Genomic DNA, 11,682 nt, shown 5'->3' on the forward strand with positions numbered 1-11,682 from the left:
TACGGCGGCCGGGAAGGGACTCAGCAGCGATCTGGGGAGGGGGAGGGTAGGAGGCGCTCAGGCTTAGCGAGGAGTGGGTGGAGGAAGGAAAGCTGTCCTGAGCCGGGGGCCTTAGCTCCCTAGAGAGGTGGCCCATCGGAAGCTGGGCGTGGGGAACAGCGAGGCTCTAGGGGAGGGTTTGTACCTTGGATGCTACTCACGTCTCAGTTCATCTTTGGCACTCGAAAGTGCAGTAGAGGTGCCCTTTGGCCCAACTTTGCTAGGTTGATAATAATGGGTTTGAATTTTTGTTGTTGTTTTGATTTTTGTTGTTTTGTTTTGTTTGTTTTTTTGAGTTTGCCTTTGGTTGATTAGTTTGGGGTTTCTATTTTTCTTTCTTTCTTATTTTGCTTTCTTTTTTCTTTTTTGAGACAACGGTTTACCTATCCCAGGCTAGCCTTCAACTCAATATGTACCTGAAAAAAACTTGAACTCTGCCTCAACCTCCCAGCCTTTTTTGGTGGTGGAAGTAGTGAATTGAATTAGTTTGGGGTGAGCACTTCAGCATGGGAAATAAATAATTTGTAATGAGCAATTACACTTCCTGGAAAGATCCTGCGGATACACAGGACCCTCAGCACAAAAGATGTTCCTAATTATTGTGGAATTCCAACCCACCAGGAAAAACCAAAGACAGACTTATTCCGAATTCAGATGAAATGAATTTTGTTCTTACTGCCAGCAGGACAACAGCCTGAGAGTCAAGTCAAAAGCTAGCAGAGGGTTGGAGAGATGGCTCAGAGGTTAAGAGCACTGACTGCTCTTCTGAATTCCTGAGTTCAATTCCCAGCAACCACATGGTGGCTCACATCCATCTGTAATGAGATCTGGTGCCCTCTCTGGCATGGAGGTATACAGGCAGTAGAAACGTTGTATACACAATAAATAAATCTTAAAAAAAAAAAAAAAAAAAAAAAAAAAAAAAAAAAGCTTGCTGAGCCAAAGGGGGCTGAAGGAAGGGTTTATCACGGTGAAGATGAAAGGTGGGTGTCACAGTTATCTCAGTTGGGTGATCAAAGTGCTTCACTCCATCCAGCTGTTTCTGGTCCCCATTGTACACAGCAGTAATCCCATTTCTTCTCTCACAGGGGTAACAGCTGCAGGCCACTAGGATCTCCCTGGCGTTTCAGGAGGAAGGTCAACAGCTATTAGGGGTGGCTGGTGCTGGGTTAGGTTCCTTAACCATCACAGGGGAGTCCCTGTATAAATTGTCAACAAAGCAGACCACTCTGTAAACCGGAAAGAAGGCTCATTAATGACTGGGATAGAGTGGTTTCTTCTTGGTAAGCAATAGCATGGTGGCATCAGATTAGGACTGGCTGTCACAAAATCCATTGTTTTTAAAAGCAAGAGTTGAGACTGAATGGGCATTGCTAGGCTATTGATCAATACATCCATAAAATAGGTACATCCGTAAAAAGAATTAAGAGAGTCAAACTAGGTATGGTGGCTCACACCTGTACTCCCAGCATCAGGAAGGCAGAGGGAGGAGGGTCACTGAGAGTGCAGGACAAGTTTAGGATCCAGAGAGTTCCACCACTGCCTGGGCTAGAATGAGATCTTGCCTCAAAAGTCCAAACCCTGCCTAAAATAATAGGATCCAGAGTAGCTACAGCTGTCAGCACAGTTCACGTATAGACCTGCCGGTCTTTAAGCTATGGGCGTAATAAAAATCTCCTGCTCTCTCTCGACTAGTCTTGTTCCTGCTTCTACTCTTTTTGGGGTGGGACGATGGGTGAACAAGGTCTTTATATAATCCTCAATATTCTGGAACTCTGTATATAGACTAGGCGATCCTGAACCTGGCAGAGGTCCTCCTGCCTCTGCCTCCAGAGTTGTGGGATTAAAAGGCCTGCGCCACCACACCCAGCCTTATTCCCAGCCTTCGTTTCATTTTTGCCAAGTTAATCAAACCCAGGACTTTGCACACACCAGGGAAACGCTGTATGGCTGGTTTGTCCCCAACGCTTGGCTTTGTGGTTTCTAAGCCAAGCGGACGTCTGTCTCAAGGCCTTTACTTTCACTGCTCCGTGTGCAGACCCGTGCCTCCAGGTATGCTTATGGTCTGTTTCCTCACTTACACTGTGGCTCTGTATCTGTGTCCCATGACCAAAAAGACCTGGCCTGATCATCTTCAGTAGATTCCCCACCAACCACCAACTGTCTGTAGTTTTCTCTCTTTTTCTCTGCTCTCATCCAGTGTCTGAGGTTCTATGCATTTGTTTTGTGTTTGTTTCTCTTCACTAGAGCATAGACTACCTTAAGGGCAGGCACATTGCTCTCTGGCACTTGCTGTCTTATCCCTGGGACCAGTGCCCCACACTTGGTAAAAGTAAATACTTTCCAGATGTATAAGTTGAATGTACAGCACCATGTGTTTGGAATGCTACCCCGTGAAAAGAGGAGTGAGAGATCATAGATGTGTGTGTATACAGGCCTACCCATGTAGAAATACATATGTACAGGGCCAACAGAGGCAAAGGCTGGTGACGCAGTTGAAGGCTGTCTGAAGACTGCTTCTCAGGGACCTCTACTTAGGTGACACCAGGATTCTCGAGGTCACAGAAAAAAACTTCAGGAGCCAATATGAAGCATAGTTGGAATTTATTAAGAAGAGTTTTTTGCTGTTGTTGTTGTTGGTTTTTTGTTTTGGTTTTTTGTTTGTGTGGTTGGTGGTTTTGTGAGACAGGGTTTCTCTAAGTAGCCCTCGCTGTCCTGGAACTCACTCTGTAGACCAGGCTGGCCTCAAACTCACAGAGATCCACCTGCCTCTACCTCCTAAGTGCTGAGACTAAAGGCGTGTGCCAGCACTATCTAGTGAGAGGAGATTTTAACATCCCCTTAAGCATTGGAGTTAATAAAGAGAGGCACTGGGGAGAGGATAGGTGTGGGCGCGGGCTCCCCAGCAAGAGTCCTCACCCTTGTGACTGAACTATAGCTATACAAACCATTTTAGGGGCTTCTGAAGTTAACATCTTCCAAGGGCTGCTAAGAAATTTTTTTCTTCTTTTTTTAATAAGTGAGATAGGATAGTGTTGGGGTCCGATGCTTCAACATAAACTACTTTTCTCTCTCTGGAAGAGAGAGGCACGTGCTGGAAGCGTGGAGGCACGGAAAAAATTGAGACATAGTTCACACAGCCATATGGGAAGCGAGTCTCAGGCTTCATTCATTCCTGAGGATCACCGGGTTTATTATTCAAACACCTTTTATTCCCCCAAGGTAAACCAAGGTGGAAGCTCATTAATATTCTGTGGTTGGGTGGGTAGCGGGACTGCAGTCACATCCACAATTCGGTCACTAGCTTGGAATTCACACCTCTTCTCAGGCAATCTACATAATAACAAAAGAGAAGGAGCAGTCCATCCTGAGCCTTAGGTAGCGGCAGGCTGTCTAGAGGGTGTGTGATTTCTGTGGATACCAACAATGGTCCGAGAACTTGGCTGTGTAGAAAATATGGGCCTACGGGATGGCTCCAAAGGTACCTTTGGATAGATAGTCTTGTAATCTGATTAGGTAAAGTCATGGGTCACAAGAGTTGCACAAGGGGCCTAGGACATGCCTTCTACTGTAGATAAGATTTTTGTGAGAGCCCTAGAAAATTGCAGGTTACACCTGGGAAAGAAAAAAGGCTACATTCAGAGGTTATAGACCTTGGAACTTAACCATGCTCCGTCGCTATTTTAAAATTATTATTTGAAACATCTCTATCTAGGTGGGCAGCCTTCACAATAAATGTTAATTGTGCTAGAGGATTTTTTGTTTTTGTTCTGAGACAGGATCCCACAGCTGGAGGAGAAGAAGACTTCCCTCCCCTCGGTTGTTTGTCATCCCTCTTTGTACAGTGATAAAGACCTTCATCCCATTCATCCCAGAGCCAGAGCCACAAGTACCAAAGCCAAAGCAAACTGCTTAATTACTTCTTATCTCCCCTGGCTAGCACCTGCAGACCACTAGGATCCCACAGGCATTTCAGGACAAAGGTCAACAGCTATTGGGGTGCCTGGTACTGGGTTAGGTTCCTTAGACATCACAGGGGATGTATAAGTTGTCACACAAACCAGACCACCCAGGGAAACCAGAAAGAAGGCTCACTGATGACTAGGATAGCATGAGGTTTTTTTCCCCCTGGGCATGCAGTAACACAGGGCCATCAAGTTAGGGCTGGCTGTCACATTCCCACAGAAGTGCCTACGTTTGAACTTGGTCCAGGCCTGTAAAACACCACGCTTTTGTGGGAATTATAGCTGAGCAGTTGTTATAAGTAAACTGTCATTTGGAGAAAGTCTTGGAATAACAAGGATTTAGAGACTGTTAAAACCATTGACTCCACTTGGTCTGAGGATGCTCAATAGGACCACGGAGCTAATCTAGATTAAATAAATAAATAAATAAATAAATAAATAAATAAATAAATAAAAAGGCTTGGACTGAGGGGATAGCTCAGTTGGTACAGCACTTGCCTTGCAAGCTGGAGGACCTGAATTCAGCTCTCCAGCAGCCATGTAAAAAACTAGGTGGGGTGCCATTTGTGGAGGGAGACAGAGATGGAATATTTCTGGGGCTTGATGGCTAGCTAGCCAATACCAATTGGGGAGCTCCGGTAACAGACTCTGTCACAAAAAGACCAAGATGAATGGTTCATGAGAAATGGTAACCAAGAAATGGCAACTCTGCGTATACATGCACACATATGTAAACAAATCTGGACGCTATTTAGAAAACAAAGACTTGAAAGAAGGGGTTGATGGGCCTGGTGGCACATCCTTTCATCTCAGCACTTTCTGAATTCTAAGTCAGCCTGGTCTACAGAGTGAGTTGCAGGACGTCCAGAGCTACATAGAGAAGCCCTGTCTCCAAAACCCACCACACACACACACAAAGTAGGAAGGGTGAAAGAGAGGGAGGGAAACTGGTTAGGAAGGGCAAACGCCAAATTAAGGGAATTTTAACTGACTGGACTCAGCAGCAGGTGCCAGTACACAAACAGCAAGGAAGACCGGAAGAGGGTGTGGTGGTTTGAATGATTATAGCGCCTCTAGGCTCCTGTGTTTGAAAGCCTGGTCCCCAGGAAGGACTAGGAGGTGTGGCCCTGTTGGAGGAAGTCTGTTGCTGGAGGATGGGACTTTGATAGTTCAAAAGCACACAGGATTCCAAGTTAGCTCCCTCTCCCCGCCTCTCTCTACCTGTGACGTGGATCGAAATATAAACTCGCAGCTACTGCTCCAATGTCATGTGTACCTGCCTGCTGCCATGCCTGTCCTCACAATGAGTATGGACTATTTTTATGTGTAAATTGTCTTGGTCTTTGGTCTTATTGTTGTGCCTAAGTCCTAACCTGAGACACCCCCCCCCCCCCAAGAAGACCACCATGGAGCCACACTCTTCCGAATGCAAAAGCAAGGTTTGTTTGTTATGTATGGGCCAGCATGGGTCCTCTGCCTCACAGTCTGACACAGCAGATGGAGAAGGACCCCATCTACTATTGTAAGGGGTCAGTGTAGGACTCAGCCATTGATAAATTTAATAGGCCTAAGTCTCAGTAGTTTTTTTTTTAAGATTTATTTATTATGTATACACTGTTCTCTCTGCACGTCAGAAGAGAGCACTAGATCTCATTATAAATGGTTGTGAACCACACGGTTGCTATGAATTGAACTTAGGACCTTTGGAAGAGCAGTCAGTGCTCTTAACCTCTAAGCCATCTCTCCAGCCCCGCTTCTCAGTAGTTTACACTGAAGCAATACTTGGTTGTAGGAAGGACTACAAACAGATTACCTGAGCACCACCCAAGAACAGATCATTCAAGGGAAATGCCTAACATTCCAACCTATAGGACTACCTGCCAGCACACAGTCACCGGGACACCCCTAAACAAATGTCAACCAATTAGAGATCCTGAACCTCAGAAACTCCTCACCCCCACCTTTACTACTGTAAAAACCCAATTCTAATTGAGCTCAGGGCTCTCCTTCCAATATGTTGGACATGCGGAGAGTCCGAGTTTGCAAACTTGATTAAAATAAAGGCTCTTTGCTTTTACATATGGGACTCGGTCTCCTTTGTTGGCTTTTGGGGAACTTCGCAGATTTGGGCATAACATCCTCCACAGGAGCTATTTGGATCAACATTTTCTATATGACTACGGGTTGAGGAATGGGCTGCAGTCAGCAGCTTTGTGTAACTTGGGTTTTGCCGTTAACAAATACTTTCCCTAAGAGGGTCCTGTGGCCTTCAACTTTGTCCTGGGGGCTGGGGTGTAATTCAAAGTCCCAGAAGGTCCCAGCACAGAAATGAAATCTCTTCCAGCCACTTATTATCACACCAATAGAGAAGTAACAGGAAAGAAAGAGAGTTAATAAATATGGCATACAGGTAAATGTAGATAAAGGGGTTCAGTGACCCCAAATCCATCTTCTTAGGGATGACAGGAGCTTTGAACCTTAATTAACAAGGGAAACAATGGAAAAGGTAGGAGTACACAGTCGACAAGGCAGGTGATCTTGGACAAGCAAGTGGTCTTGCCAGGTGGTTCGAAATCACTAGGCTTGAGCTGGGCAGGGTGGCCCAAACCTGTAATCCCAGCATTAGGGAGGCAGAAGTGGGAGGATTCCGGTGAGTTCAAAGCACATCTAGTCTACATGGCAAATTCCAGCTAAGTCAGGATTAAATGGAGAGATCCTGTCCCAAAACACGAAAAAGAGCAGGGCACGGTGGCACGTGCCCTGTGAGTTTGAGGCCAGCATGGTCTGCAAAGAGAGTTCTAGAACAGTTAGGGCTGTTACACAGAGAAGTCTTATCTTGGAAAAAAAAAAAAGGAGTAGGAGGAGGAGGGCTGGAGAGGTTGCTTGGTGGAGAGATAGTTCAGAGGATAAGAGTGCTTATGTGGGGTCTGGGGAAACGCTGAAGGATGGCCCCAGACTCAAATAGTTCGTAACAGCGAAGAGCGTTTATTATACCAACATGCATGTGGGTTCATTCACCTGTCCAAAGTGGCGAAAGCCCCGAGAGGAACCTGCAGGCTCCTTTTACACAGCTAAAGGAAGCTCCAGGGTCAGCTACATAATTAGTCAAGCAAGCAGCCTTTACATTAGTGTATCTTTAACTGACTGAGGTTTGGTCTTATCAGTTTTGGACACATCTGCACAAGCTTGGATGTGACCCAGAAGGGGCTGTTGGGATTGTCCTTGAGATACTGTGGGGCTGGTTTAGGTTCTCTCCCTCAACCCCAAATGTAAGGGCCTTAGAGATAAACGGCTCTTTGTTGGAAAAGACACCTGTTTTGCCCTTCTCAGAGAGTTGCAACTTAAATTCAGTTGTAAAAGTGGGAGAGTAGCCAGGCAGTGGTGGCGGCACACGCCTTTAATCCCAGGCTTCTGGAGGCAGAGCTACGCGGATCTCTGTGAGTTTGAGGTCAGCCTGGTCTATGAGAGCTAGTTTCAGAACTGCTAGGACTGTTACATGGAGAAACCCTGTCTTGGGGGAAAAAAAAAGGTGGGAGAGTTTAACCCCTGCCCTTGTTACTCTCATGGAGGACCTTGTTAGGAATATGCTTAAGACGAGCTTCTCTGTCAACACAAGTAATTCCAATCAGACCAAATTAGACCGAATCAATGCCCATATTTACTGCAGCGCTCTTAGGTGGCCGGGGAGGGGGTCAGTGCTTGGCAGGCTTTTCCAGAGGTAGAGTCCAGACCAAGGCAACTCCCAGGGGGGGGGGGGGAAAGGGCTTGAGATGGAGCTTTCTGCTCTATTGGTGCTCCACTGATGCCCCAAGGATGAGTGCCTGGAGCTGGGGTGACACTTCCAATCAGACCTGAGTTCTTTTCCCAGAATCCTCATGTTGGCTCACAATCTTCTGTAACTCCAGTTCCATGCTCCAACCTCTTCTGGCTCCTCAGACACCTGGCATGCACATGGTGCATACACATAAAGAAAAAAATGAGTGAATCTTAGAAAAAGAAAAAAGAAAAGAAAACATCAAGGCATGGTGGAGCACACCTTTGTTAACCAGCACTTGTAGGGAGAGGCAAGAGGATCTCTGTGGATGAGTTCTAGGCCAGCCGGGGCTCCATACTGAAACCCTGTCTAAAGAAAGAGAAAAAGAACAAAGGAAATCAGTAGGCTTGAAGATGGCTGAAGATTGTCCTCTCCCTCATAATCAGTTTAGGCTCCCCGTTTCTGTCCGTGATGACAGATATATTATGTATGTAAAAAATAGAGATAGGGAAAGAATGGGAGAAGCATCAAAATTGTCCCTCCATAAAATGTGCAATGCCTTTTGGTCCCCTGGCTCTCTTTAGGCCTCTTGGTCGGCTCTCCACCCCCTTCTCTTCCTCTCCCCCACCTCTCTCTCCTCCCAGGTCTAGCTCAGCCTGGAGTCTACTGAATGTTTCTGGTTGGCTGTTTCCTTCCTCATATCTACAATAAACCCTTCAAAACCATAAAAAAATATGAAATGCCACGTGAGAGGATAGCTACAGATTAGACAAAAGGGAGCAACTGGAGGTAAAGGGTTTGCTGAGACCCATTTCCCTCCAGGTAAAACAGGGTTATTTAGTGGCTGTTGTTGCTACTGTTATCTATTTTTGTTGTAGTTTTGTGTTTTGCTTGGTTTAGAATTTACTATGTAGCCCAGGCTGGCCTTAAACCTGAGGATTGCCCTGCCTCAGCCTCCCAAAAGCCACACCCAGCTACTCGAATACTTTGTTTGGTTGTTGTTGTTGTTGTTTTTTTTTTTTTTTTTTTTTTTTTGAGATAGGATTTCTCTGTCTAGCTGTCCTGGAACTCACATGTTTATAGATTAGGCTGGCTTTGAGCATATAGATTCATAAAGGACTGCCTCTGTCTGCCTCCCAAGTGCTGGAATTATTTCTTTTCTACTTTTATTTTAAAGATTTATTTATTTATTGTGTTAAATGTATATGTGTGTCAGGCACATGCTTATTTATAAATGAAAAAAAAACGGGGATCCGCAGCAATCTTTAGTAAAAACCATTACAACACCACTGCCTGCCTCTCAACCTTCTTAATGCTCTGACTCTTTAATACAGTTTCTCATGTTGTGGTAACTCCTAGCCATAAAATTATTTCGCTGCAACTTCATAACTATAATTTTGCTACTGTTGTGAATAGTAAGGAAAATATCTGATATTTAGCACCCAAAGGGATTACAACCCACATGCTGAGAACCACTGGTCTAATATTCTTAGTATTATGATGTTAGACATATTACTTCTGCTAGTCAAATACAGAGAAAAATTAAATATAAATCAAGCCCAGGTCATGACTAGACTTTGATGTTATTCCGTGGTCCAGAAGTTTTCCCTTCATGGTGAAAGACCCCCGAAATGGGTTGTCTTCCAGTCTGGGAAGACCCTCCCAAGGAACAGCGAGACCACTCTTCGGATGCAAAAAGCAAGAGGCTTTATTCAGATACACAGGTACCTGGGGCGGCTTAGTCTCTCGGAGGACTAGCGCGCCTTTAGGCTGGAGCAGTGGGTTTTTGTAGGGTCGGGGAGCAAAAGAAGCGAGAAGCGTAGTTACAGGGTTCTGATTGGACAATTTAAATAAGGCTCGGGTTTAAACTAGGGACAGCTGGATACCTTTCAGGGGGTTTCCAAGAAATCAGATATGCAAGTTAACTTCGTTTATCTAGGGTACAAGCTGTTTCTGCTCCCTTGCTCATGGCCAGGTGTCTGACCACAGATATCCAGCTTGGCCCCCACTGCCCTTGTTTTTCTGAGCTGAACTTTAACTGAGCTTCCCTGTCCTCTGCGCTGGTAAAATTTCATGCCTTGCGAAATGGTGTTACTGCTGCTAGCTGCTATTATTGAGTGGGGGTCTTTCAATGGCTTTACCATCCTGTCTACTGAAGATACTTTCCTGTCTGCTACCCAGCCTCATCTCCATCAGATCCTAGGAATGGGCCTTCTGAACAATGAAGGAAAATTACTATTTGGCTCCTGTCTGTCTGCACTAAATGTGATCCTTGGTCCTCTGGGCATCTGTGAGTGGAAGTTCCTGCAGAGGATGACACTGTACATTGAACTTTTGAAAGGCTGATTAAGTGGTTAGAACTGCAGTTACTGTGGATGCTGGAATGTCGCAGGTCCAGAGCCTAATTATGGTTTTCCCTGGGCTATCCTTTCCTTGAGTAGTCATTCATTCCTCTGTCTGACCTTACATCCTGTGATTAACTTAACAGGCCTTTGGCTTCTTAGCTCCCACCAGCCAAAGGCCCAGGCTGTCATCAGATAGCATGAGATCTAGGGGAGAGATTTTGCGCTTTGCTGTGACCTGTCTTCCATAGTTTGATTTGTTGCTGTGATACACACACCATGACCGAAAGCAACTTGAGGATGACAGGGTTTATTCCAGCTTCCAGGTTACAGTTCAGGGAAGGAGCTCAAGGCAGGAATCAAATGATCAGTGATCCTGGAGAAAGGCTACTTACAAGCTTGCTCACTCTGATTTGTGTTCAGTCAACTTTCTTATATAGTGCAGACCCACTTGCCTCCAGATAGTACCACCTACATTAATTAGCCATAAAGATTAATTAGCAAATTTAGCCATGGAATTCTCCCATGATATACCAGTGTATTTGAGAGTGCCTGTATTTATGACTTTATTATTTTATGTGTATGGGTGTTTTGCCTGCATGTATGTCTGTTCACCATGTGTGTGTGCCTGGTGTCCACAGAGGTCAGAACAGGATGTCAGGGACCCTGGGAACTGGAGTTACAGAAGGTTGTAGGCTGCCCTGTGGTTGCTGGGAAGTGGACTTGGGTCCTCTGAAACAGCAGCCAGTGCTTTTCATCTCACCTGATCTTCTGACCCTTTTTCTTATCTTTTTTTTTTTTTTTTTTTTTTGGTAAAGTCTCCTGTAGCTCAAACTGGCCTCAAACTCCATATATACCATATATAGTAGTAGAAGATACCCTTGTATGACTTTTTTTTTTTTTTAAAGACAGGGTCTCTCTGCATAACCCTGGTGAATCTAGAGCTCCCTACGTGGACCACGTTGACCCTGAAATCACTTCCCCCGCTTCTTCAGTACTGGGATCAAAGGTAGGCACCACCACCCCAAGCCTGACCTTGAACTTCTGATTGTCCTGCTTCCACAGTCCAAGCGATAGGATCCTAGGTGTTGGCCACCAGGCCTGGTTTATGTGGTGGTGGGGTTCAAACTCAAGGCCAACCACTCTACTAACTGAGCTACAATCCCCAGTCCTTGAATATACTATTTTACTAAAAGAATATCCTATAGCATTTCATAGTTCTCATTGAATGAAAGGAGGAGATGAGCACTCCAAGGTATGGCTGAGGAGAAGGCTTTTATTGTAGATGTGAGGGAGAGAACAGCCAGAGGCATCTGGAAGAGCCTAGATCAGGGAGAGATCTAGTGTTACGTCCAGATCACGCTGTGCCCTTCAAAACCAACCAGGAGACCGAGTCCTGTATGTAAAAGCAAAGAGCCTTTATTCTTACACGAGTTTGCAAGCTGGGTTGGTCTCTCCATGTGTCCAATGTATTGGAGTGATCAGAAAGTCCTGAGCTCAGTTAGAGTTAGCAAAGGCAGGGGTGAGGGATTTTTAAGATTTAGGACCCTTGATTGACTAACATTGTCTAGGGGTGTCCTTG

The sequence above is a fragment of the Arvicola amphibius genome, chromosome 5 (genome assembly GCF_903992535.2).
Source record: "Arvicola amphibius chromosome 5, mArvAmp1.2, whole genome shotgun sequence".
In the NCBI taxonomy this organism is placed as follows: Eukaryota; Metazoa; Chordata; class Mammalia; order Rodentia; family Cricetidae; genus Arvicola; species Arvicola amphibius.